Source organism: Phascolarctos cinereus, unplaced genomic scaffold, assembly GCF_003287225.1.
Source record: "Phascolarctos cinereus isolate Bilbo 61053 unplaced genomic scaffold, phaCin_HiC Scaffold_4;HRSCAF=312, whole genome shotgun sequence".
Taxonomy (NCBI): domain Eukaryota; kingdom Metazoa; phylum Chordata; class Mammalia; order Diprotodontia; family Phascolarctidae; genus Phascolarctos; species Phascolarctos cinereus.
The window spans coordinates 93,606,336-93,633,947 of NW_027555847.1; the positions used below are offsets into that span (position 1 = coordinate 93,606,336).

The 27,612-nt window shown below is 38.0% G+C and overlaps 1 protein-coding gene and 1 long non-coding RNA gene across 6 annotated transcripts in view; one reads left to right on the top strand and one right to left on the bottom strand.

Moving 5' to 3' along the window:
- Nucleotides 1-27,612, bottom strand: part of SCAP (SREBF chaperone) — a 106,201-nt gene that overhangs the window by 27,588 nt on the left and 51,001 nt on the right. The window lies entirely within an intron of this gene.
- On the top strand, nucleotides 768-7,244 carry LOC144456788 (uncharacterized). Of its 2 annotated transcripts, none has more exons than XR_013485880.1 (4): nucleotides 768-876; nucleotides 1,045-1,312; nucleotides 5,477-5,555; nucleotides 6,322-7,244. It is a non-coding gene; the product is annotated as an uncharacterized LOC144456788 (long non-coding RNA). The 2 variants fall into 2 exon arrangements; XR_013485879.1 differs by having other exon boundaries at nucleotides 769-876; nucleotides 6,335-7,244.

A 27,612-nucleotide genomic window follows, 5' to 3' on the forward strand; every position in this document is an offset into this window, starting at 1 on the left:
GCTGAAAAAAAAAAGCCTCAACAATATTAAAATCACAGAATTTAAGAGTTGGAAGAAACCTTAAAAATAATCTAAGTCTAACCTCCTTATTTTACAAGAAAATGACACTCAATGCCATGTAGCTGCATGCAGGTGCAGGATTAGAATTCAACTCCAGGTTCTCTTTCCCCTACAGACTACTGCAACTCATACTGCCTTACAGGTAAATCCCAAATAGACTGAAATACTGGCAGTTTATACCCTCAACCACTACTACCCCTAACTCACTGACTCATTAGAAAGTCTAAGATGGTACAGGTCTTCAGTAGAAAGATCTTGAAAGACTAGCATTGCTGTTACTCTAGGGGACTAGGAAGAAACGAACGGGGTTGGGAGAAAGGAGTTCCAAAATGCTCCTGTCTTTACAGGACCTAATGTAGAAGGACAGCTCTTTCTATTTAAGTTAGATGATTTTATGCTAATCTCAAGAAACTTTTATTTTTGTTTTTCAAGAAACTTTCTTGACCAGTTTTTGTTTCAATAAAAAAGGAGCTGTGAGGGACAGCTCACAGTGAAGTTCCCTCATTAGTATCTCCCTGCTACGCTCCTATCTCTCTTCTGCATTCTGCCTGAGTGTGAGAGATGGCCTGCAGTGCAGTTCCCACAGGCCTAAGTTTCATTCCTCCAGAAAGCCTTGAGTTAAGTTTCCATTTTCCCCCATAAGCTTCTATTTCTCCAGCACCACGTCAGCATGGGTGGGAGAGCTCAGTGCCTGGTCGCTCCTACTTCCTAGTACTCATGTGCATCTAGTCCAAACGTGGGCATGTTTACTTCTATTGGGTATTAGCTGCCACATTTAGAATGTACCTCCTGAGTATCCAGTTAAAGGAGAAACGGGTAAGAGAGTGGGAAGAGGCATCGCATTAGGGGATAAAAAGCCAAGGGTGCAGTTCCCAACTTGTACTCTCCTGGCCAGCAATGGTGACTGGGGCGGTACCCTTTCTCATGAGAAAGAATAAAAACCTTTTCTGATCTCTGATTCAGACTCCAAACTCTTGATTTCAGTGGTCACTGTCCCACACAGTTTTGGGGGCTTGTCCTGGGATCCCTCCAGAAGAGGAGGAGGTCTTCCTAGCCTCGACTGACTGACAGGACGTCCCACTGAAGTCTTAGTGGCGGCCCTCAGTTGGGTGTGGGACTGCCTCTCCTCTGATGGGAAAAGGTCCGAAGGGAAATTGATGCCAAGAACAGAAAATGACCTAAGGGGACAAGAAGAGCCACTTGAGGAAGGAGTAAAGAATTATCAGTCACATAAGTTTGTGCACAGACCCAGGTAAGAGTTTATCTCAAGAGACCTGGGTGACTGGGTGGTGGGGTAGAAAGACTGGTCCTGTTGAGTCTGAGAGATTGAGTTCCCTACAAGAGCATCTGGAGCAAGACACCAAGGGCTCCTTGCAAGCATGCTTGGTTAAGTTTGCTAGACTGAGGGGGGTCCAAGACATCTCAGTCAAGAAACAGGGAGTCTCCCACCATGGGAAAGCAAAAGGGTGTGGCATAGGCTAGTCCTGTTGAGTCTGTGGGGTAGAGGGTTCTAAGAGATCTAAGGCAAGAAACTAGGAGCCTCTTCACGAGGGCTAGCCTGGTTGAGTCCAGATTGAGGAGCCTAACAAACCCCAGTCAAGAAACAGAAAGCCTCCACCCAGAAATACCAGTACAGAGACATGAGAAAGTCTCAGCCAAAGTCGAGTGGCAGGAGTTCCCTCCCAAAGGTAAAGGAAAATAGCCCATTAGGGGCTAGACTAAGTAATTGGAATGATTTAATTGGAATGAATTACCTAAGTATAAAGGGCAAGACAAGAGAAAAGAAAAATGATCAAATATTGCTGCTTTGGGCTGGTGATGCCTAATTTGTGCAGGGGATTTCTAACAATTCTCTCTGAGCTTTCAGAGTCTCCCTGTGATTTTCTGTCTGTATCTGTTTCTGTGTTTGTGTCTGTGTGGTATGAGTGAGTGTTCTGTGTAATTTGATGACCTTTGTAGCCAGGTAGCATCCCAAGGCTGCAGCTGGACTCTGGGATGCTGCTTTCCTTCTCTTCCCCCTCTCCCTCCCTGATTACAGCAGTCTCAGAGGAGGAGCGGGTGGATGGGAGAAAGAAAGAGAGAATAATACTTTATTATTTAGGTTATATGATTGGTAAGAGGCCAGTTGAGAAGGATCCTCGAAGCGTCAGGTCAGAATTAGAAAGAAATAAGATATGTGCAGTTTTAAAGGGACTTCAATCAAAGTCCCTCAGAGGGATAAGTAGGTAGAAGGAAACGCAAGAAAGTTTAAGCATGTAAGAGAGAAGAGTATGTGTAGAAAGTTTAAGGAAGGTATAATTTATTTGCACAGTGTGAACAGAGGTTTTGAAAGTAAAAAGATTTGGAAACTCTTGAAGAGTTGTTGGAAAATACTCTCTTCTTCTCTCCCACATTCCAACTTTGGCCAAGTTGTTGAATGTAGAAGAGGGAAAGATAAGGAGGAAAGGAGGGTGAATCTTTCCCCCTCAGATCAAAGGGAGGCAGGCTAAATAAGTCTTTAACCATTCCCTGTCTTACCTAAAAGAGAAAAGTTTTTGTGTAATAGGACCCAACCGGAAAGAAATTGAATTCATTCTGGTCGTATTTTTTAAAAAAAAATATGAAAAATGTAATGTGTCACTCCTAATTTAATGCTTAAGATAGGTTAGAATTTATTTTACTATTTGGCACTAAAGTAAGAATAGTAAACAAAAATCTTAAGCAGGCAGCTTAGAGGGAAAGGCTGATGGCCTAATTTAAAAACCAGGATCACATTCCCTTTGAGTGACATTTCTCTCAGATACTAATTTAATGCAACTATACCCAAATTCAGACTCAAAACAAAATTAGTTATACTCCCAAGAACCTTTTACCTCAAACAGCAAGTTTCACTAATCACAGCTTAAAACCAGATACAGTTAATTTTACTCTCATGGAGTTGCAATAAGCAATAAAGATTTACCAGATAAAGTTATGGAGAGAAAGAAGGAATTATGTCCACCCACCTTTCGGGCTAGATCCGTGAGTGGGTTCTATTAAATCTAACATGGATACTGGCTATGGTAAAGATACTGGTTATTTTGAGTTATGATTATTACTGTTCAATTAATTATCAAGCTCCAGAGGTGTCTACCTGGAGGGAAAGCTGATCATACTTTGTCAGCATTGATTCAAATTCCTTAGGCTTGCTTTTTTTTTCCTGGGCCAAAAAGAAGTAGGTAGAATACTGGCTCAGCACATTTTAAACTGACCTGATTACAACAGGTGATTCCAAACTGTTTGTAAAACTTTCACAAGAAAATGTAGACACGAATGTGGAACTGAAATATTGAAGAAATATATGAATTTGTGGATAATATTCCTTTATAAAGCGCCAAGGGTATTGAACTTAGAAACGTATATTTGTATAATTTTAAAAGTACACATTGTTATTTGGCATCAAGAAATTTATTAACTATATGGCCCCAAGAAAGTTCTATTTACTTTAGTTTACTGTTCAGTAAGGGGATGGTGGTGGAATTCATTCCCAGGGATATTACGAAGATCACATGATTATAAAGGTGCTTGGCACAATGCTTGGCATAAAACAAATGCTTTCTGAATGTAAACTGTTTTAAGTTAAATATAATTGCTTCATATTTGTTAACTGTATGTGGATTTTCTTCAATGTGAAGCTTATGTCAATGGTGATGAGATGAATGATTCTCTGTGCAAGGCAATTTGGGAACACATCTGATTAAAGCCACCAGAGTGGTAATTAATTGGTTTTGGTTTTAAAGTTTAAATAGATCATAATTGTTTATGGTATTGTTGTATTTCTAAAATTTTCTTTTACTGCATAATTTGGTAAACAACTTTATCATCTGTGTTGTCGGAAAAGCAATTTCTCTTATAATCTAAATGCTGTTACGTTAAGAATTGTACTGTAAAAAAAAATGATGAATGGGTTAGGAAACTTTTAAGTCATTCCATTTGACCATGTATTATACTATTCTGAAGTATTGTAATTTAAGAAATCATAAAATTTCCAAATTTTGTCTTTATTTAAAGGGAATTTTCTACTAAAATTGTTTTGCTATCATTTATGAAATTTATGAGATTGTTAACTAAGTTATTTGGGGTTACTGTTTTAATGCTAAAACCTAAAAGGGTTAATTACTGTACATGGAAAGAAGGGGACTGTGTAAAGCCTTATCGGGTTGGTTCTACCCATTCAAGGGCACCAGTATCAGCCCTCTCTGAAGTCCATGTCAATTCTCCTTATTTTGTAAACTTGCCAAGGTCCCTGGAAACCATCTGTGGAGGCAAGGTCATCTGCCCTGAGAAAAGAACTTGTTAGGATTATGCAGTTCCTAAACAATCAACTTGGCTTGCTGAGAATTTGCAAGTGCATAGAAATGATTTCTAATGATTGGCTTTTACACTAGGATAAGTTTAAATTTGAGAAGAAAAGATGTAAAGTGAAATCTCTTACGTATGTGAGTCCTGGAAAATCTTTATTGCTTATTGCAACTCCACAAGAGTAAAATTAACTGTATCTGGTTTTAAGCTGTGATTAGTGAAACTTGCTGTTTGAGGTAAAAGGCTCTTGGGATTATAACTAATTTTGTTTTGAGTCTGAATTTGAGTATAGTTGTATTAAATTAGTATCTGAGAGAAATGTCACTCAAAGGGAATGTGTCCTGTACTCTAAAGCCGAGGGGACAATCTTAGCCTCAATCTAGGATGGGATCCTCCTGGCTCAGTTTCCCCAGTGTTCCTTTGGAAAGGAATGTTTCCCACCTGACTGTTCATGAGTCTGGCTATGAGAAAGAAACACATACTGCATGACTGGAGAACTGTGACTCTATCTGAATTTAAACAAAGCTCAGGATGTTTTATCCTGTCATATTTGGTATGTCACACGTCCCTGCTCTTTTTCCTTCTATAGTAAGTTTCTACGATCAGAGCAAGTACAAGATATGAGCTCTTTTGTGTTATCTTACTGGGAAATATAATAATATTTTTATCTAGAACTAGAACATGTGCAGAAATTCATGCAAACTGCTTAAGACTCACCTTATGATGTTCCCTTTGTTTAAAAGGATTCTAAGAGCAGTAGTATTTTTCCTGTAATCAATCTCTTACTGTTACCAATGTGAGATTCTATTACAACACCTTTTGACTAAGGAACTTTGTGATATTTAGGGATGCTGTGATAACTAGGAATTTAGTTTCTTGATAATACTCCGGAACTTGTGTTACGTAAGGACTTTTGCACCAACTTAGTAAGATTTTATGAACAAGGGTGGAAATGCATGCAAGTTATTTAGGGCTCACTTTGGAGATGTTCCTTAGACAATGTGAGATTACAGTCATATCTTAAACTGATTACTGGAACTTTATATTCAAAGACTTAATGGGACTAATGACTGACTGTTTCTCTGTCTAACTCTAGGTGTCAATACCAAGGAAGGCTGTCTGAGCCACTGATCCATGATGCCAGCTGCCCTGTGAGGGGCAAGTATGAACTGCAGGTATGATTTCATGGGAAGGCTGAGAGGGCAACTGTTCCACATGTGCTGAGGTGGGACTCTCTTGACTTGATTCCTTAACTGAAACCTGGCAGACTTTTAAGTCTGGCTCAATGCAGTTTGCAGTTTGACATAACACTCTGCCTAGGGTTGACAGGAAGTTGGAGAAAAAGTTCCCTTACTATAAGTCTCTAATCTCTTAGTGGCAAGTTTCTATGATCAGGAGGTTTTGTAAGTATAGTAACAAATTTACTAAAATAATTAATCATGGAACATCTTAGGTTACTATAGAACTGGGACTAGTGTTCCTGTGTGTGTTCCCATATGAGTTAGGGTCCTTTAATTCTTGGTAATGATATGAAGACAATTAGGTCAGGGGCTTGTGAGAATGTTATTTTGTTATTTGGTTAATATCATACTTGTCTAAAGTTTTGTTACAATTAATAATGTCAAAAGAAGAATGGCTTGTGGTTTATTTTGTAAATGCCATCAAAGAAACATGGCATGACTAAAAGTTTAAGATTTTATATGTACTGTGTTAAAAATTGATTATTTAATATATTAATGTATGTACTGGAGCCTATTAATTTCTTAGTGAAATCTCATCCTCCTGATGAGGAAATTAATAATGGATTAGTGTAAAGTATAAGACACTGGGGTTCTGATGTGAATTTCTTAAACATGACAATTGGCAATGGTTCCAATTTTGAGTTTGTAAAAATACTCAGGGTTATAAGGATTAGAAATGGTCATTTAAAATTGTGCTAAGGTCACTTCTGTAGGAGAATGGACAGGAAGCTGGCTCCTACAAGAAGAAGAAGGTGCTGAGATGCTGTGCTGGAGATGGCTGGAACAAATACCAAGGACCAGAGGACTTCACTGATGATGTTCCCTGACAGACAGCTGTATAGGAAAAGACTCTTTGATTCTTAAAGGGACAACTGCATTATTATTGTTTTCTTTTGGGTCTCTGTATCTGCATTTATAAAGGGGACTGCCCCTTTGATTTGTCAATGCCTAGATTAATCCTTCCCATATTTACTTAAAGGATGATGGTTAAGGGGAAGAATTCAGATGAGAAAGAGAGTAAGGAAGTGAAGGAGGCAACAAGGAAGACATGATGGAAGAAGTTTATCAACAATGGTGAGGGAACTTCAAGACAGGATTAAAAAGGGGGGGGGGGGATTGTGACGGATGGCTCACAGTGAAGTTCCCTCATTAGTATCTCCCTGCTACACTCTTACCTCCCTGCTATGTGCCTATCTCTCTTCTGCACTCTGCCTGAGTGTGAGAGATGGCCTGCAGTGCAGTTCCCACAGGCCTAAGTTTCATTCCTCCAGAAAGCCTTGAGTTAAGTTTCCATTTTCCCCCACAAGCTTCTATTTCTCCAGCACCACGTCAGCATGGGTGGGGGAGCTCAGTGCCTGGTCGCTCCTACTTCCTAGTACACATATGCATCTAGTCCAAACACAGGCATGTTTACTTCTATTGGGTATTAGCTGCTGCATTTAGAACGTACCTCCTGAGTACCCAGTCAAAGGAGAAAGGGGTAAGAGAGTGGGAGGGGGCATCACATTAGGGGATAAAAAGCCAAGGGTGCGGTTCCCAACTTGTACTCTCCTGGCCAGCAATGGTAACTAGAGGATGTACCCTTTCTCATGAGAAAGAATAAAGACCTTTTCTGATCTCTGATTCAGACTCCAAACTCTTGATTTCGGTGGTTACTGTCCCACACAGAGCCTACTTCCAAAACTGCAATATCAAGTGTTGCATGTGGAACTTGTCAAGGTTTCTATCCTGAAAAGAGGCAGACAGAAATAGTGTAGATCCTGGCATCAATCAAGATTGGCCAAAAAACACTGAAAATGCACATACATCAACAAAGAGTGTTTTAGGCCAGATCTCTGCAGCCTTCACTTTTGTCTTCATTTTCTCAGGCCAAAGTCCAAATAACACTTGCTCTTGGGCAAACTTTTAATTCAAGATGAGACAACAGATTTAAAATTGGAAGAGATTTCATACATCATTTAGTACAACCTTCCCATTTTACAAATTAGAAAACTGACATATGACATATCAAGCATCTGGATTTCATTGAAAATATCAAGTTTATTCTCCAATGCTTTGCTGCTCCACAACAAGGATATTAGAAATTCCAGCAAAGGTATATTTCTAAGAAAATAAAACGGATTGGAGATAAATGAACCAATCTAGAGATACCTGTTCTAGATACCTTAAGGGTTTCCCTATCACTTACACAGAGTTCCATTAGATCACTTTTTAAAAAAATCACATCTTTTCCAATCAGCAAAAATCTGCCTTCTTTCCCTCCCACCCAATCTACTCAATTAAGAATGAAAGAAAAACAAAACCTTTGTTATAAACACACAGTCTACCAAAACAAATTCCTGCATTGGTCCAGTCCTGTCCCCCTCCCCTGCCCCAACCACTTATCAACATGTGTGTGTATGTATTCTTCCTTCCTTTAACCAGATGACTAAGGTTCAAATGTGAGCCACCCACCACCTCTACCCCCTCCCTGTTTGTATTGATGTTTATTTGCACACCCTGATTATGTGAGATAATTTTCCCCATATTTTCTCTCCCTTTCCCCCCTTCTTAGTGTCTTCTTCTTCTCTTTGCATTCTTCTTTTTAAGATCATCATATTTCATCATTAATTAATTCTTTCTAGAATCATACCTGGTCATTATGCTGACCACACTGTTGTCATGGTATAAATTGTTCTGGTTCTGTTCACTTCACTTTGTATCAGTTCATACAATGGCTTCCCAAGTTTCTCTGAAACCATCCTCTTCATTATTTCTTTTTTTTTTCTTTTTTAAGGCCATGAGCCTTTTTTTTGGGGGGGGGCGGCGCTAGACAATGGGGTTAAGTGACTTGCCCAAGGTCACGCAGCTAGTAAGTATTATGTGTCTGAGGCTGGATGTGAACTCAGGTCCTCCTGAATCCAGGGCAGGTGCTCTATCCACTGCGCCACCTAGCTGCTCCCCCCTTCATTATTTCTTATACCACAATAGCATTCCATTACATTTATATACCATAACTGGTCCAACCATCCCCCAATTTATTGGCACCCTCTCAGATACCCATTCTTTGCCACCTTAAAGAGTTATAAATATTTGTGTACCTCCTTAATCTGAATTTATTTTGCTTAGGTCTAATTCTTCCCTTAATCTACTCTCACTCCAATTCTTCCTTCTCCCCTTTCCTTTCTATTTCCTTACTGAGCAAAATGTATTTCTGTACCCAACTCTGTGTGTATGTAGGTATTCTTCCTTCCTTTAACCAGTTCAGATGATAGTGAGGTTGAAGTGTGAGCTACTTACCACTCCATCCCTCCTCCCTTCTTGTCTGTCTAGATGTTTACGTGAACGTCCAGATTATGTGAGATAATTCCCCCAATACTTCTGCTTCCTTACCCCTCCTTAGTGTACTCTCTTTGCATTCTTCTTTTTAAGTTTATCAGGACATGGAGCTGTCTAATTAGACCCACTCTATGACTCCTGATTATAACAGAGTTCTTAGGGGATCATCTATCATTTCCCCTATTAGGATATAAAGTTTATTCCTGCTCATTAGTTCTTTGTGATTGTTCACTTATGTTTACCTTTCTGTGTTTCTCTTAATTTAAATCTTGTTTAAACCTCAAAGTTTCTATACAGCTCTAATCTATTCATTAAGAATGCTTACAATCCTCTATGTCATTGAAGTCTAAAGTCCATTTTCCACCATGTAGAGTTATACTCAATTTTGCTAGGTAATTTGTTCCTGCATTTGCCTTCTAGAATATCATATTCCTAGCTCTCTGCCTCTTCATAATGGTGGCTGCTTAATCGTGTGCATTCCTGACTATGGCTCCTTGATACCTGAATTCTTTCCTTCTCGCTGGGGCAATATTTTCTTTGACCTGGAAGTTCTGGACTTTGTCTATGATGTCCCTAGGAATTGGCATTTTAAGTTTCTTTCAGGAGATGACAAGCAGATTCTTTCTATTTCTACTTTGCCCCCTCGCTCTAAGAGAAGGAGGGGGTAGGGAAAAGGATACAGTGAGAAATGTAGGTGATATATTTTTAAATGTCAATAAATATTTTTTAAGAGGATCAATGATTGAGGCTTTGCGTTTAAAAAATGTTTATGCAAGGATGCAGCTAAGTGGTAATATAAGCAATGCTGGCAATCCACCCTGACAGCCAGAATTACCCTTGGTAAGAAATTTATCAAGTAAATATTTGGGAACCAGGAAGAATACTGCGCAAGGAACACAAAGACTCTCCACTTTAAATACACATGTACTCTGGCAATCTTAGCACAGCCTTGAATGTCCTAGAAGTTGCCAAACCCACAAACTGATATGTCATAATTTTGAGCCAGGGCACTGTTCAAGAAGAATCTTACAACAGTGAGTCTGAGAGACAGTGGCCCAAAAAAGCACAACGTTCTAATTAAATTACCTTTAAAAGCTATGACCCTTTCTTAAAGCTTGTACAACCGTACCTAGCTTTATCTTATAAATGAATTTCCCCAAAATTATACGTGCATTTAATTGTAGTATAACTAATCATCCTCTGAAGTCCTTTTCTAATGCCTTATCATGGTATAGAGATGACACTGGGCTATCAAAGGTCATTCTAATGAAACACAACAAACATAATAAATAGTAATCATTAAATAATGAATAGGTACCAGGTGCTATGCTAGAATCTGGAGACACAAAGAAAAAAATAGTCCTTGCCCTCAAGGAGCTTACATTTCATTGCAGGGAGGTGATATATACAATGAAAATAAAATACAAAGTATCTAAGAAGAAGAGTACTAATAATTCAGAGAATATAAGCTCTGGAAAATTATCAACTAGGGAGAAAACCTTTAAGTACAGGCATAATAACAGACTGCACTGCTGTCATCTGAGGAGCAAGCTAGCACCTATTTTTCCAACCACGCCACTCAATGAGAAACTATCCTCGCTTTCCAGTTCCTCTTTATGAGTGCTCTTCTTCCTTTAGAAACGTCAGCTCCTTGAAGGCAGGGACTGACTTCTTTGCTTGTATTCGTATCCACAGTACCTAGTATGTATTAAGTGCTTAGTATACATACTAAGATCAGAGAAATTCATCAAAAGGTTGGCATGAGGGAGGTAAATGTGTTTGGTCTCAACAATTCAAAAATACCATCAACTAAGGAGCAAGAAAATCAAAGTCTCAGCTTTCGAGAGAAAGGGGCTGATATGTCACTGAAGGACTATACTCAGCAATACCACAGATCTCCGAGGTAAAATTACCAGCTTCAGAATTGTGTACATGAGGCTTTCTTAAAGACACATAATTACATTCTATTTATTACTCTGTACGGCAGTGGTGTCAAACTCAAATAGGGGCTACTCAACCATACATAAGAACCCCTGCAGGCCACATACTGATTCAGAAAACCATACAGTAACATTGTTCTATTGTTCTCTATATTATCTATGTTCTATTGCATTTTTATTTATTTTGTTAAATACTTCCCAATTTAATCTGATTCAGGCAGCACTTAGCATATTGGACACCTCTGCTGTAAGGTACTCTTAAGTTACCCTCAAACTCAATGTGTAGAAACTGAGACCTAAAGGAAAAATTATGTTTGTGGTTATAAAAAGACAAATGGCTGGGTTGAAGGCAGTACCAAAGACTATCAGCTTTCTATTTATTACAAAAATTCCTACTACATTACAAGTTTATCAATTTAATAGAATCATAGAATGCGAGAACTGGAATGGGACGGGGGGAGGGGGGACCTTAGCCCAACCTTCACTGTACAGGTATGGAAAGACGGAGGCTCAAAGGAGTCAAGCTGACTTGCTCATGGCCATAGAGATGGTCAGTAGCACAGCCTGGACAAAAATATAAGTCTCTAGACATAAACAAATTTCTAATTTATTATCCTGTTCTGCTGCCTGATCAAAGACAACAGACTGGAGACCAGATTAAAACAAGCTGCTGTCCTTTCACTGCTATATCTAAGTCTTGAGGGACACAGAGCGTTCTTTTCTGTCACTAAGAACATGAACGAAATTCCACAACAGAAGTTGAGGACAGGGTAACAAATACGGGGAGAAAAACACATCAGAAAATCTTACATCCCTTTAAACTACTCATGACCCAACTAAAGAAAATCCTGCTTAGTTGCCAATCTGCCTTTCTCACTTCAGAAACATCCGAGGCCTTTATAATTTTCTTGTTCTTCATAGCCCAGGTCAATCTGTCTGCACAAACAGAATAAACAGAATAGCAGTGCCCCACAAACCAACAAACCTATATTTCAGCACAGCCTACACAGTTATCATTAAATCAGGGAAATCACAAGTTCAGCCTTGAACCTATAATATAAAGAGAAAACCCCCTAAGTAATAGGTGATGATACTCTAATTACTGGAGTAAGTTGCACAGTTATTATTCAATTCACATTTGCAGGGTTCACAGCAGACACCTTGCACTCAGATATACAGGCTTTATTATAAAGCACACAAACAAACCCTGCCTTTATGGAATCCAGTCTAGACAATGATAAATGGAGAGAAAAGATAAAGGATAAAGTTAAATACTAAAACACACATGTAGATAATGAAAAAGGGAAAGTTCAATGCCTATATGACCTCATTTTTATCTCTTATTTTCTACCCTTTCTACTCAGAGATGACACTAATTATATTGTTAACTAAGTATCAGTTGGAGATATCAAAGTCTTCGTGTAACCTTCACATGCTAGATATTTTCAAGGACAGTCTTACCAGTTTTCAGTCAGCTAGCATCTTTTAAAGTAACTATGTGCCAAGGACTGCTAAACACTGGGATTCAAAGGAAGGCAATTTTTTAAAAATTCAGTCCCTGTTCTCAAGGACCTCACAGTCTAATGGAGCAATACAAAAACAACTCTGTACAAATAATATCTATATAGGATAAATTGGTGACAATCTCAGAGAGAAGGCACTAGCATTAAAGAGGATTGGGAAGGTGGAATTTTATCTGGGACCTAAAGCAACACAGGGATTTATAGGAAAGATGTAATGCAGGTAGATATGACAAGATTAGACAAGGGGTTAGTTTGTGTGAGGTGAGAGTGATAGAGGATAACGCAAAGGTTGCAAAGCTGGATGGGACGATGCCAGTAACAGGCAAGTTCTGAAGAAGGCAAGGTTTATACCAATTTGAGTTGTCTAAACACAGGCCATTGGCAAGAGACAAGAACTCAGGAAAGAAACTGGAGTGACGAGCTGGATCTGAGAATCATGGGCATAGGAACTTATGAGATCAGGGGACAGAGCCTGGAGAGAAACCTAGAGTAGTGGGTGTGACTTGTGTGAAGATCCAGAAAAAAGGTGAAAGAGCTGTGAAAGAGGTAGGAGACAGAACAAAGGAGTGACACACAAAATGGGAGAGTGCACTTGGGAGAAAATCAATAGATTGTAGAGAGGTCAGGAAGGACAAGGTTTGAGAAAAGACCATTAGATCTGCCAATTTAAAAAAATCTCTGGGAACTACAGAGAGAGAAGTTGCAGTTGAATCAGGTCAAAAGCCAGGTTGCTGATGGTTTTGCAGATAGCAAAGAGGAAGGAGAGACTCCCAGTAAAGGCAGCTTTTTCAAGGAGTTTGGCTAAGAAAGGGACAACAGATATAATGAGGATTTTTGAAAGCTAGGGGAGACATGTGCAGCAGAGAATAATCACAGGGGATCTGGATAGACTGATGGGAAGAGAGAGTGGGGATGATAGAGAGGCAATCTGCTAGAGAAGACAGAAGGGGTTGGGATCAAGAACTCGTGAAGAAGGGTTGGCCTTGGAAATAAGAGCCACTAGGTTGAGAGAAGGGGAAAACAGTGAGAGATGATGTCACAGGGATGTAGGATGAAAGAAGGGAGAGAAGTAGTTCTCACTGAACAGGCTCAATTTTTTTGGTGAAGTGTGACGGAAGTGCTCAGTTGAGGATGGGGGAGGGGATCCTGCAGAAAGTTTAATTATAGGAAAAGTTAGGAAGGAATACAAGAGTTGCCTTGCTATCGCTGAATCACCAGAATCCTGTCATTTTAATTTTTCTAAAATTCTATCCATGTCCTTAACTTTCTTTCCACCATTTCTAAACTATTTATTCTCATTTTGTTTTTGTAAAGAGTATTTTTGCAGCTATAGTATGTTCTTTAACATTTTGACAGGGCCTTAAGTGGTACAAAGACAGACTTTTATATTTTTTTTAAACCAGTACCAAATAGTTTGATGATTACTGTTTTAGAATACAGTTTAAAGTCTAGAAATGTTATTCCTTCTTCATTCTCACTAATTTCATGATTTCCCTTTAATCCTACATCTCATTTCTCCAAATGAATTGTTATTCTTTCTAGCTCCATAAAATATCCCTTTGGTAGTGTGCTTTTGGTGATACGGTCATTTTTATTACATTGGTACATCCTAGTCACGAGCATAGAATATCCCTTTAGTTAGTTAAGTTGTTCTTTATTTTTCAAGGAGTTTCACGATTTTATCTATGTAGATCTTGACTATGTTTAGACTGGGACTTGCCCTTCCACTGGGGTCTCTTGGTGCTTATTTCTAAGAGTTGTCCATAGCTCACTATTGTGCTCTATCTGTTAATTACTGCAAATAGTTTAAATGCTGATTGCTTAGGATTTTCTAAGTAAACTATCATCTATAACAATCGGTAAACAGGGCTAGCTTTGCTTCCTCTTTATTGTCTTTATGTCTTTAATTTCTTTCTTGTCTTAAAGTTAATGCTAGAAATTCTACAAATATCAAGTAAGTGGAGAAAGGGCATCCTTCCTTTAATCATATATTTAATAGGAAAAGTTCTACTGTTCCTACTTGTATTTAATACTAGTTCTAATTTTAGATGGATACTTTTAATCACATTAAGACCTTCAATGCCTATATTTAGTAGGGTATGCAGTTTTTTGAGGGGGTTTTTGTACATTTTTAAAAAGTACAAATGAGTGTTATATTTTTCAAAGACTTTTGCTGTACCAATTGGTATAATAATATGGTTTAGGGTGCTTTTCCTCTGAGTGATTATGTAAATTGTTTCCCTAATGTTTAAGCCAACCTCATACCCAAGTGTAAATCCAATTCAATTATAGTGAATGATTTTCTGTATACTTTGCTATAGTATTTTTGTCAGGATTTTGTTTAAAAAATGTTGGATCAATATCCATTCTTGATATTGATCTATTGTTCTCTGTGTTTTATCCTTCCATAGCTTAGGTATGAGGACTCTCTGGCTCATAAAATAAATTTAGTAGAGTGTTTTCTTTCTCAATTTTAGAAAACTGTGTATATTATATAGTTTATATTTTGTATTTATATATTATACACAATGGATTTCATATCTATTGGTATTGTATTTATATCTATTAATATATCATACAGTATTATTTCTACCTACCATATTAGTGTATCTATTAAATATATTTGTATTTTGTATTTTATATTATATTGCTCATTGTATATATTATATTGCTTATTTTATTAATTATTAATTATTATATTTCCCTATAAATCCATCTAGACAAAGTTTTGACTTCTTTGACAGTTTCTTTATACATGGTTCAATTTCCTTTACTAAGACTGTAGTTTTTAAAATCTCTTTAATATATTACTTCAGTGAATTGTCATGCCCTCTCTCCACTTTCCCCACGAGCACCTAGTTTTGGATCCAAGCCACCCACCTATGGCATCTCCTCTCTTAGACTTCCCAGGGAGCCCTACTTCAATCCTGAAGCCAGATCACTAGCCTGTGGCTTCTGGCTTCATTCCTGAGACTTCCTAGGGAGCCACGTGTCAGCCCATAATCCAGGCCTCTTGTCTCCCCGTAGACTCCTCAGTGATGTATAGTCAAAATGGTAGAGTAGCTAAAAGAAGCACAGTTGAGTCTCGCCATGCCACACAAAAATCAATGCCTCCACAAATACCTAGAAAACACAAACATTCTGATTGTGAAATCCATTTGGAAAAAAAAATCACGAGTCACATTTTTAGCCCAGGTCAACATGAGAATAAAAACAGAAAGGTCTGTGGACACTAGGAGGAGGAGACTGCACCTGAAATACCGAAGCACTCAAGGACAGAAGACCAAAACTGTGCACCAGGGAAAGAAAAGGTCCCAACCCCCCATGGGGCATCCCACTGCCTACTACTCAGGTCCAGGTCACAGACCCCCGACAGAACAAAATAGGGAGCTCTGAAGAGGAATGCTGCTCCAGGACAAACAGCGGTCAAAAGCTCAAGGCTACACAGCAATCGAGGAACAAGCTTCAAAGCACCACACTGCAAAATGTCACGAAAGAAAGCTGGCCGTGTCGCTCACGACGAAAGGGTGAAGGGACGGAATCCACTGGTCACCACCTGAAAGACAACCCAAACCGAAAACTCCCAGGAACGTGACTGCTGAAATCGAGAGCTTGGAGTTCCAAGAAAGAAATACTTCAATCAGGCAGAAAAAAAGAATTCAAGTCCCAAGGAACCACAATCAGAATCAAAGACAATTTAAAAGCAGCACTAAAAAGGAGTGGAGGGCTGGGAACACGACATTCCGAAAAGCAAAGAATAGACAGGCTTACAATCAAAAATAACTTGCCCAGAAAAACCGAAAATAATCCTACATGGGAAAAATGAAAGAAAGGACTCACAAGCATTTCTGATTAAAGGCCAGAGCTGAATAGAAACTTCAAAATGCAAACACAGGAGTGAAGAGAAAAATAACAAGGTACCCAATGAGCCAGCAATCGAAAGACAGATCCACAGAGTGAAAATAAAGAGATGTGACAAAATCTATTATGCTTCAGCTGAAATCTAAAAAAAGGAATGGTTAGTAGTCATGACTACACACAAAGCAATAGAAGAAAAACAACTTAAAAGAGATAAGCAGCAAAACTACATTTTCCTGAAAGGTACCATGAACAATGAATTAATACTAATACTAAGAATATAGTCACCAAATGGTATAGCATCTAAATACTTAAAGATAAAATTAATAGAGTTATACAGAAAAATCAACAATAAACTATAATAGAAGAAGACATCAATTTATTCCCTTGAGACCTATATAATTCAAAACAAAAGACTAAAAAACAAATGAAGAAACTACAAAGAACTTTAGCAAAAGACTTATGGAAATTGTTTACTGGGAACAGAAAGAAATACACATATTTCTAAGCTGTTCATTGCTCCTTTACAAAAACTGACCGTGTGTCAGGGTATGAAAATCTCTCAAACAAAGGCAGAAAAACAGAAATATGAAACATATCTTTTACAGACAACAATACATTATATTTGTGAGAGATGATCTCTCAGAAGTGAAGCCTCCTCAAAGGGTCATCAGTTCTTGTTAATGGTTCTGGTAGTGTTGCTTTTGAGTGGTACACATGTGCCAACACTAAGTGAAGACCCCTCAGAATACAAGACCCCCTCCCCTAGCCCTCTCCCTCCCCTACTCTTAGATAGTGTTAGCAGAAATTCCTGAGCCATAGAAGCATCCTGTCTATCTCATTCTCTAGCTAGTTATATGATCTTGGTTTTGTAAAAGGCTGCTGAAACTGTAAGGCCCTGAAAAGGGGAACATGCTAACATAATTTCTATACCTCTTTGTTCTCTCTGTTACTGGCGTAGTTTTTACACGAATAGATTGTATACCTGAGGCTCAGTCAATGAGCCGGCGGGAAGGGGGGTTAGGGTGGGCTGCTGCGTTAGGGTCTATCTGATCTTGCCTTAAACAAAGACCACTGGCACTCTTGGGGCAGCTTAGGCAGCACTGGGCTGCCCTTTCTCAAGAAAGTCAATAAAGAGATTCCTCCTTTTTGCAAACTTTTGTCAGTACTCTGGTTTTTAATTTGGGTAGGTGGTCTCTGTCCCACACATATTCAATAAAGGAATGCTGGAAAAATTATAAAAAATTAATTGGAGATGAAATAACTCAATTCTAAAGAATGAGTGGATCAAGGAACAAATCAGAGAAACAACCAACAATTTTATTAAAGATGATAATAAGACAATATACTAAAATTTTGGGGATGCAGCTAAAGCAGTCCTTAGGGGAAAATTTATATCTCTAAACACTTTAATCAATAAAAGAAAGCAGATAAATTAAGTGAACACACAACTTTCAAAAATTTTTTTAAAAAATGGCAAACCAATTCCCTAGTTATACACTAAAACAGAAATCCTAAAAAAATAAAAGATTAAAAAATTGAAAGCAGAAAAGAAATCAATGAATTTATAAATAATACTAAGTGGTAGGTTTTTGAAAGAAAAAAATGGATAAAAGGAAGGGAAAGGGAACAAGCATTTAGTGAGCACCTACTATATTCCAGGCACTGTGGTAATATTACTACATTGCAAACATTTCCTCATTTGATCCTCACAACAACATTGAGAGATAGATGCGATTATATCTCCATTTTACAACTAAGGAAATTGAAGCAGACAATTAAGACTTGCCCAGGGTCACACAGTTGAGTGTCTGAAGCCAAATTTAAATTCAGGTCTTCCTGACTCTGGGTCCAGCACTTTCACTAAGAGCTTGATTAAAAAAATAAAGAAACAACAACAATAAATTATCAGTATCAAAAAGTTTTAAAAGGTGAATTCACAACCACATAAAAAGAAAGTGAACTATTTCACCCAATTATATGCCAATAAAACTGACAATCTAAATGAAATAGATACTTAGAAAAATATAAAATACACAGATAAAAAACAAAACCAAACCAAGAAATAGGACTAAACCTGATCTTAGAAAAAGAAACTGAATAAGCTATAAATTAACTCCCAAAAGAAAAAATTCCGGGCCCAGATGGATTTAAAGATTAATTATATCACTTAAAGCACAATTAATTCCAATAACATATAAAAAGTTTGAAATAAATAGGAAAAGAGTCCTATCAAATTCCTTCTACGATACAAATATAATCTTGAAACCTGGAAGAATCAAAACAAAGAAAACTATAAACCAATAAACCTACTGAATATTCATACAAATGTTTTAAGTAAAATATTAGCAAGGAAACTATAGCAACATATCAAAAAGATGCTATACTATGACCAGGTTGGATTCATGTCAGGAATAGAGAGTTGGTTTGATTTTAGTAAAACTATAAACAACCACATAAATAACAAAATCAACAAAATAATGATTATATCAACAGCTGCAAAAAGAATCCCCAACAACTTCTAACAAAATATAATATCCATTTATGTTAAAAAAAGAAAAAAGCACACACTAGAAAACACAAAGGAATATATGGAACTTCCCTTGAAATGATAAATAGCATATATCTAAAACTAAGAGGTAACATTCATTATATGTAAAAGATAAACTAGGATTCTTCCAAATAAATTCAAGGGTAAAACAAAGATATCCACTGTTGCCACTTCTATCTGATACAGAATTAGTAATACTAGCTATAGCAACAAAAAGAAAGAGAAAATCAAGGAAATAAGCATAGGTAAAAGAAGAAACAAAATCATTACTTTTGGAAAGAGAAAATAAAACTATCACTTTTTGAAGACAATACGATGGTTTCCCTAGAGAACCACAGAAAGTCAACTAAAAAGACAAATGAGATTAACTTCAGCCAAGCTGCAATAAATAAAATTATTTCTGTATATTATTAACATTCCTGTATATTACCAACAAAATCTAGAAGGAAGAGATAGAGAAATTCAATTTAAAAGAACTATAGAAAATATAAAATACTTGGGAGTCTATGTGCTGACACAGAAACTATATGAATTTATAACAAAACACTTTTTACAAAAAACCAAACTTGAATTATTAGAGAAATATTAATTGTTCATAGAAAGTATAAGTCAATATAATGACAATATTACCTAATTTCAATTCAGTGACATACAAGACTACCAAAAAATTATTTTATAGAGCTAGAAAAAAAATAATAAAATTCACATGGAGAAACAAAAGGTCAAGAACATCATGACAATTAATGATAAAAGTGGGAAAGAAGGCACAGCGGTATCAAACCTAAAGCTATGCTAAAAAGCCATAAGCACCAAAACAATTACTGAGTAATTAATAGAGTTGATCAATGGGAACAGATTAGATGCTCAATATACTGAAGCAAACAAGCACAGCAGTGTCTTTCATAAACCCAAAGATCCCAGCTACTGGAGCAAGAACTCATTATTTATCAAAAATGGTTGGGTAAACTGAAAAGTGGTCTGATAGAAACCAGGTACAGACTAACATCTCACAATGTATACCAAGAAAGGCTCCAAATGAATAGACTTAGACATAACGGACATCATCATATCCAAATTAAGGGAGCAATAAAAAAAGTATCTGGTAGAGCTAAAGGCAGGGAAAGAGTTCAGGACCAAGTAAGAGACAAAGGATCACAGAAGGCAAAATAGACAATTTTAATTATACATAATTTAAAAGTTTTGGCACAAACAAAACCAATGCAGCTAAAATTAGAAGAAAGGGGGCAGCAACGTGGCACAGTGAATAGAGCACCGGCCCTGAAGTCAGGAGGACCTGAGTTCAAATGCGGCCTCAGACCAAACACTTGACACTTACTAGCTGTGTGACCCTGGGCAAGTCACTTAACCCCAACTGGCTAAAAAAAAAATTAAAATTAAAAATTAAAAAAAAATTAGAAGAAAAGCAAGGAAAATGTATAGGGGGGGAACACCTTTGCTGCAAGATTCTCTGAAAAAAATCGTCTCATTTTTTGGATCTCTAGGGCACGAATTAAAATTTCTAAGAATATGAGCCATTCCCCAATTGATAAATGGCCAATGGACTGAACAGACATTTTTCAAAGGAAGAAATCCAAGTTATCAATGGCAATAGGAAAAAAAAAAGCTAATTAATAGAAGTACAAATCAAAACAATTCTGAGGTTCTGTCTCACACCCTCAGAATGACAAAACTGACCCCCAAAATTAAAAATGACAAATATTAGCAGGATTCTGTGAAAATAGGCATTTAATATAGTGTTTTCCAATCACTAAAAAATCCCAACCTAGGAATACTGCCACTTTCCTCTGCCTTCAGTGCAGTATCACACACATTCGGTGTGTATGAGTCTGTGTATAATGTACACACACTGCTAAAGGGATCTGTAGAAAATCCTAAAAACTATGCTGAATGGGTCCCTACAAATTTATTTACATAATCTCAAATGGGTCATCACTGCAGCAAAGCAAATCTTTTACATTTCCTTTGCAAATCACTATCCCAGTCATCACAGCTGCTATTCCAAATCTGTTAATTCCCTCCCCAAACCTCCCCTCCTCTTCCCAACTAATCCTCTGAACTGAGGACCTTCCCTCATACTTTACTTAAAAAAAATTGCTGAAAACTTCTTATTCTTCCCTCCTCATTTCACATCATTCAGACATCTTCCTCCACTGTTTCCTCCTTTACACCATTTTCACATGAAAAGGTAATCCTTTTCCTTGCCAAGGCAGATTTCTTTTACATACACCATCCAACCCCTCTTTTCCAGGCAATTGTTCCCTGTCTTGACAGTATCTCAATAATCTTCACTCTCTCCCTATCCACTGATTACTTTCCTATAGCCTAAAAACATGATTCCCTAATCTTACTATCATTCTACATCTCTCCTCAGCTAACCTCCTTAAAAAAGACACCTACACTAGGTGCCTCTACTTCCTCTCCTCTTATTCTCTTAAACCTTTTACAATCTGACTTCCAGTTTTATCATTCAACTGAAAATGCTCTCTCTAAAGTTACTAAAGATGTCTTAATTGCTCACTCTACAATCTTTCCTCAATGCTACTGCTTCTTGATCTCTCTGTCATGTGACACTATCAACCAGTCTCTCCTTCTGTAGAGTCTCTCCTCTAGGCTTTCATGATGCTTCTCCCTCCTGGTTCTCTTACCTGTTTAACTACTCATTTTCTTTCTCCTTTGCTGAATCGTCTTCCAAGTCCTACCCACTAACTCTGGGATTCCCCCAAGTCTCTTGCTCTGGGTCCTCTGCTCTTCGCCCTCATTCTCCTTGCTCTGTGATTACATCAGCTCCCATGGAAATCAATTATCAACATCTATGCAGATGATTCTCAGACCCATTTTTCTAGCACCAATCCCTCTCCTACTTTAGGTCTCATATCACCAACTGCCTATTAGGTATCTCATAAACATCTCAAAACCCAGCACGTCCAAAACTGAACTCATCTTTCTTCCCAAACCTTTCCTTCTCCCTAACTTCCTTACTACTGTCAAGGGTACACCATGTTTCCCAGCACCCAGACTCATAACTGAGGTGTCATCCTCAACTCCTCACTTACACTCCACATCCAATCAGCTGCCAAGTCCTGTAGCTTTTGACTTCTTAATATTTCTCACATACATGCCCCCTTTTAACTTCTGACACTGCCATCACCCTAATGCATGCTTTCTTCAGTTAAATACTTGGACTAGTGCAATAACATGCCACGTGGTCTCCCTGCCATGTGTCTCTTCCATCCTCAACTCATATGTCAAAATGATTTTCCTAAATCACAGTCTAACCATGTCACTATCACTCCCCATCCTCCCACTCAATAAACTGCAGTGGTTCCCTGTCACCAAAGAATAGACATTCTGATTTACAAAGTACTAAGATACTTAGAAAAAAACAGAGCAGGAATTTAAGAGCAAAAGAATCTGGAATGTAATATCTTATTGTGAAGATTATAATGAAAATATGGTTTAAAACCTTTCATCTTTTATTTATGGCTTCATGAAAGTCAATACTAGGAGATACTATTATATTCCTTAATGGAAATAACTTGTGCATTATTATTGGGCTCAGCAGCTGAATAAGCAATTTTTAGGACAAAAGGACTATTTAAACCAATAGCCTATGCTTATGAATGGGGTATGTTAACTCTTCTAATTCTTGGTTTGCTCTCCATTTCACTCAAGATGATGAACAATTTATCTCTTAAAAGCTCAGCCTTCTCTACGAAGCAAAAACAATTATCTTTAAATGATCCACTTGAGTGCTTTATGAAGGGCAATAACTGGTGACAGCGTATCCTGGTTAACGGAAAAAGTGAGTCCATGAGAACTCCGCAGGAGGACTAGAGTCGTGCCTACGCGGTTCAGCACCGACGCAGAGTCCCATGATGGGTCTTAAGAAGTCTTTTTGCCTTGTGAGGGTAGACTCAGACATACCAATCCCCTTCTATGGCCCTGTAGTAGTCTAAAAACCTGTCTGTAAAAATATTTTATATACATCTGAGTTACCCTAGTTCAGGTTTAAGTTTGCCATCCAGTTGAGACAATTCGTTAAAATCAGCACTAAGGGAAAGGAAACGGTTTTGAAACTGGTTTGGCTTTTCCTTCATGCTATAAAGGCACAGATGACAACTAGATGGTTAAGTCTAGTGGAGTATAATTAATCAAAACCCCTTTGGAAGTATAAATGGGCATAACAAAGCATAAGGGAAAGAAAAAGGTTTGGCTTTACTCTGTTCGCTCCCTGTGACAACCAGTGTCCTTTAAAAAAGGTATACCTTTTCATCAAACAATTCGGGGAACTAAAGAGATTCAGAGGTGGGGCTGGACAACACATGAGATTGAAAGGCAGCAAGCAAAGCGCTCCTAACTTCAGCCCTACTGCTGATCGGCTGTAAAACTTTAGAACATGTCACTAATCATGTTGTGCCTCAGTTTCTACTCTGGTAAATTAGAGAAGAAGAACAAAGAATATAAAGAACTTATAAATAAATAAAACATCATAAAGGCCATTACAAAAGTACAAAAAACTGTTATCACTGTCCAAGGCTGACAGATTAGAAAAACAAGACAATCCCTCAGCAAGGGGGGGGAAAGCTCTGAAAAAATCCAAGGTCAAAAAAAAAAAAAAGGCTAGAATGAAGGACAATTTATTATAACTACCTCAGAAATTCCATCAATAAACCACAATGAAAACATCTCATGTAATTGTTTTCAGAACCAGCTTAATCCTAGGGTTATGCAAGCATAATAAAGAAAGAGAAATGTGCCCAAACACTTTAGCATATACACTGGGATGCTGAAAATATGAAAAGACTTAGCAGTAGTTTGTGTTACTAGAGACTAATAGATGAATCTATTTAAAACAAGAGTTATATGCTCCCATTTCTAGAAAGAATAGGACTTTCTTAGAAAAAGGAGGAAAACTATGAAAAGGGAGAGAATGATAACTCCTCTTTTGTACCTGAGAAAGTTCTCTTTATCTTCTGTAGAAAAATTCCCATTAAAATGATGTACCATCTTATTAGCCCTCATGATCCCTTGTTAATGTATTCTACTGATAATGTCCAAGCCTAGCAAAATACACCTTTTAACTTTAGCAAAGGTATCAAAGACTTCACAGGCATATTTACTCAACCTTATAGGACCAGAATAGAGGGAGAAGAGGTAGTATAACAAATTTCTGACACTTATAAAACTATCTGAAGTTTAGAAAGAGAAAAATTGAATCATAAAGGAAAAAGAAATTGACCAAAGACTATGGGAGAACAATCCATAGCTAAACAGTGCTTTAAGGATTACAAAAACTTTCCTACCAACAGCCTTAAAAGTTAGGTGATAGGAGCAGCTAGGTGGCACAGTGAATAGACCTCCAGCCTTGGAGTCAGGAGGACCTGAGTTCAAATCCAGCCTCAGATACTTAACACTTGCTAGATGTGTGACCCTAGGCAAGTCACTTAACCCCAATTGTCTCACCAAAGCAAAGAGTTAAGTACAGAGAGTGTAACTAGCTCCATTTTAAAGGTGAAGCAGATTTAGATTTGGCCTAAAGGGAAACTTGTCAAACAAGAAGAGCTCCTCAGTGGATCTAGACTTCTTTGGGAGGTGACAGGTATCTCCTTACTAGAAAGCCTCAGGCAGGGACTATTTGTTGGGCATGTTTTATGGGAGGATTCCCTTTCAAATATGGGTTCAACTGGAGGGCCTTTACCCATTCATTTTCTATGATTCTGGCATGGAACGAACCCTGGATAAGCTGAAGCCAACTACCTGAGCTTTCTTTCATGGACAGGAAGAAGCTATACAACATTTGGGGAAAACCTATAAAACTTTCTTTCTACCACATTCTGTTATTTCCAAGTCTGGCAGAAGAATGCTTTTCTCTTTTAGGCCTTGGGAGTTTTCTAACTTGAAGAAGTTCTTGAAATTTTCCTATTTGTACTCTCCATACACAGTCTTAAAAGTTTGGATTTTTTTCTAAATCTACTTAACAAATTAGTTCTGCTGCTCAATGCCTTCATGATTTCTTGCTTACCACAAAAAGCCAGAAGACTTCTCACTCCAGCCAAACACTTAGTCTGGAAATGTCCAAAGTGGAATTTAAGAGAGTCCAACCCCAAATCCAAATCTTGTCTAAAAATAAGAGGCCACTGAGCAAGCATCTACAGGTAAGTTTGAAACGAAAAACTCTGGTTAACCACTCGAAGCCAAAATGTCACAAAGAGCAAGTGGCATCCTTCTCTCAGACCATTCTACAAATTATACTAACATTTATATAATATTTTAAGGTTTACAAAGCATTTTTGTCACAAAGAAAAGGAAGTAATACTACTATCTCTATTTTACAGATCAGCAAACCGAGGCTCAAAGTAGTTAAGTGACTCGGCCATGGTCACAAAGCTGAGGAGGAAGGAAAGGGGGAAGAACAGGGGAGAAGAAACAAAAGGGAAAATTAGAGTAAGGATGAAAGCCTGCTCAAGCAGTGGAACAAAAGAGTACAACTGAAGGGAAGATGAGATTTTAGAGCCATTCTGGGCAATACCAACACCACCATATAGTTTACATTTTTTGGTAAGAGTAATAAAGATATGGCCTTAAAATGTTGGAAAATATCATACTCAAAACCACAAAGAAAAAGATGACCATAGAAATTTTTCTTTTAACCTCTACTAGACCTGCCACCAAGAGAAGCAGGGAGAACTCTTAAATCAATGGAGAAAAGGAAGAAATTAAATGCTTTCCAAAAAGATCATTAAAATGGAAACAAACTCGAAAAAGGTGAAAGAAAAGGGCTAGAGAAATGGGAAACCTTATGTGAAACTTATTTGAGAAATTCTTCACCTACAAGTTGATCTATCAAATGAGAAAGGTTGGACTAGATGACCCATAAGGTCTGGTATAGTTTAAATCTAGGATCCTATGATCTGGAGAGGTGTGGTGAAGGAGTTGAGCCCTCCAATCCTAGATGGCAGAAGTCTTTTTGTAACTCAAACCCCCTTTCTTTTGGTTAATAATTTAGAACTATTTTCCTTAGCTAAGAAATAGGCTGTGGAAAAATAAATTAAATGCATTAATTGTTTTTTTGGGTTGGTTTTTTTTTTTGCTTTTTGTTGAGGCCATCAGGGTTAAGTAACTTGCCCAGGGTCACACAGCTAGTATGTGTTAAGTGTTTGAGGCCGAATTTGAACTCAGGTCCTCCTGATTCCAAGGCTGGAGCTCTATCCACTTTGCCACCTAGCTGCCCCATAAATGTATTAATTGTAATTATTCTTTGTCTTATGTATCTGACAGTCAAGGCCGGGCCTGAGAGCCCAGAAAGTTCCATAATTCCACAGCATGCACACACACTTCCTACTGTATAATAGCAAATTATGCTATGCAACTGTCATATGTATTAACAGCAGAGGTTTTTGCTGACTAATTACTAGAGACTGTAAAGACAGCCAGTTTATTCATGCCACAGGCATATGTGCTGTAAGTTTCATCAGACATTCCCAAAGGAGGCAGCCACTGCTCTTAAAGAAGAGAAGAGATTAGAAGAATGGAAGAATGACTGAATGCAGCTCACCCACTAGGTTAAGGCCAATTTAATCAGCTCTCCCAGCCTTCAGCATAACCTCTGCTTTGAGCAATGAGATGCAAACTACAAAATGAAAGCATCAAGTTACATGTCTCAAATGCCTCTACCTGCTATGGTTCTGTCAAAAGAGAAGCTATCCCAGCTTTATATGTTCACCTAACATGTTAGAGTTTCAATATTGTATACACTGTCAGATACAGTCACAGAATGGGATGTTTACATCAGAACTTTCTACCTGGATACTCCAAAGAGGTACCTCAGCTCTTGCCACATCTTATTTCTAATGAGTCAGCCCAGGAAAGTAAAGAGACAAAAAAAAAAGTCATTAACTAGTTAGGGTAACATCTTTGTAGTAAAAGGAAAAAAGCATTTGGCCTTTGGGCAAGGAAAATATGTATTTTTCCTTTCAGGAAGAACATTAAATTTAACAACAACAATGAAGAGTGTGATGGGCCAAGACGGCAGAGTGAAAGCAGTGACTTGCTTGAGCTCTCCCCCAAAGCCCTCAAAAACCTGTTAAAAATGGCTCTAAACAAATTCTAGAGCAGCAGAACTCACAAAAAGAGAGTGAAACAAATTTCCAACCCAAGACAACTTGGATAGTTGACTGGAAAGGTCTACTGCAACAGGGTGGGAGAAGAAAACAGTTCAGTGTAGGTGCACAGGCAAAGACCAGGCCTCAGCAAACCTGGAGCAGATCTCAGAGGACTGAATCACAGGCACCTGTGGTGGTTTCCAGACCTCTCAATCCACAAACACCAAAGACAATTTAGAAGGTCAATAGAAAAGGTCTGTAATCACGGTGAGAGAGAAGCTCAGTCCCAGCACCAGTCCTGGCATGGTGGCTGCTTCCAGAGCTCTAGACCCACAGACGGAGGGGGAAATGATTGGCTGATTAGAAGGGGATGGCAGGTATCTCTTTGCTGGTGCTGAGGCAGTAATCTCTTGTTTTGCCCAAGCTTGGATGTGGGTCACAGTGCTGGGTGGCAGTCCTGGGGCAAGCAGGAGCACTGGCATGGTGGAGCTGATAGTGGCTGTGGAAAGAAAATCCTCCTCACAGTTCCAAGGCAGAAAAGAGTGCTTGTGGCCACTCACAGACCAGAGCACTGGCCAGGAAAGGAATAAACACCTTGCCCCTTATCATACCACCTTGGAAGACCTGAAAATTTACAGGTCCCTACATGTATCTCTGAAAACAGCTGCACAAAACCCC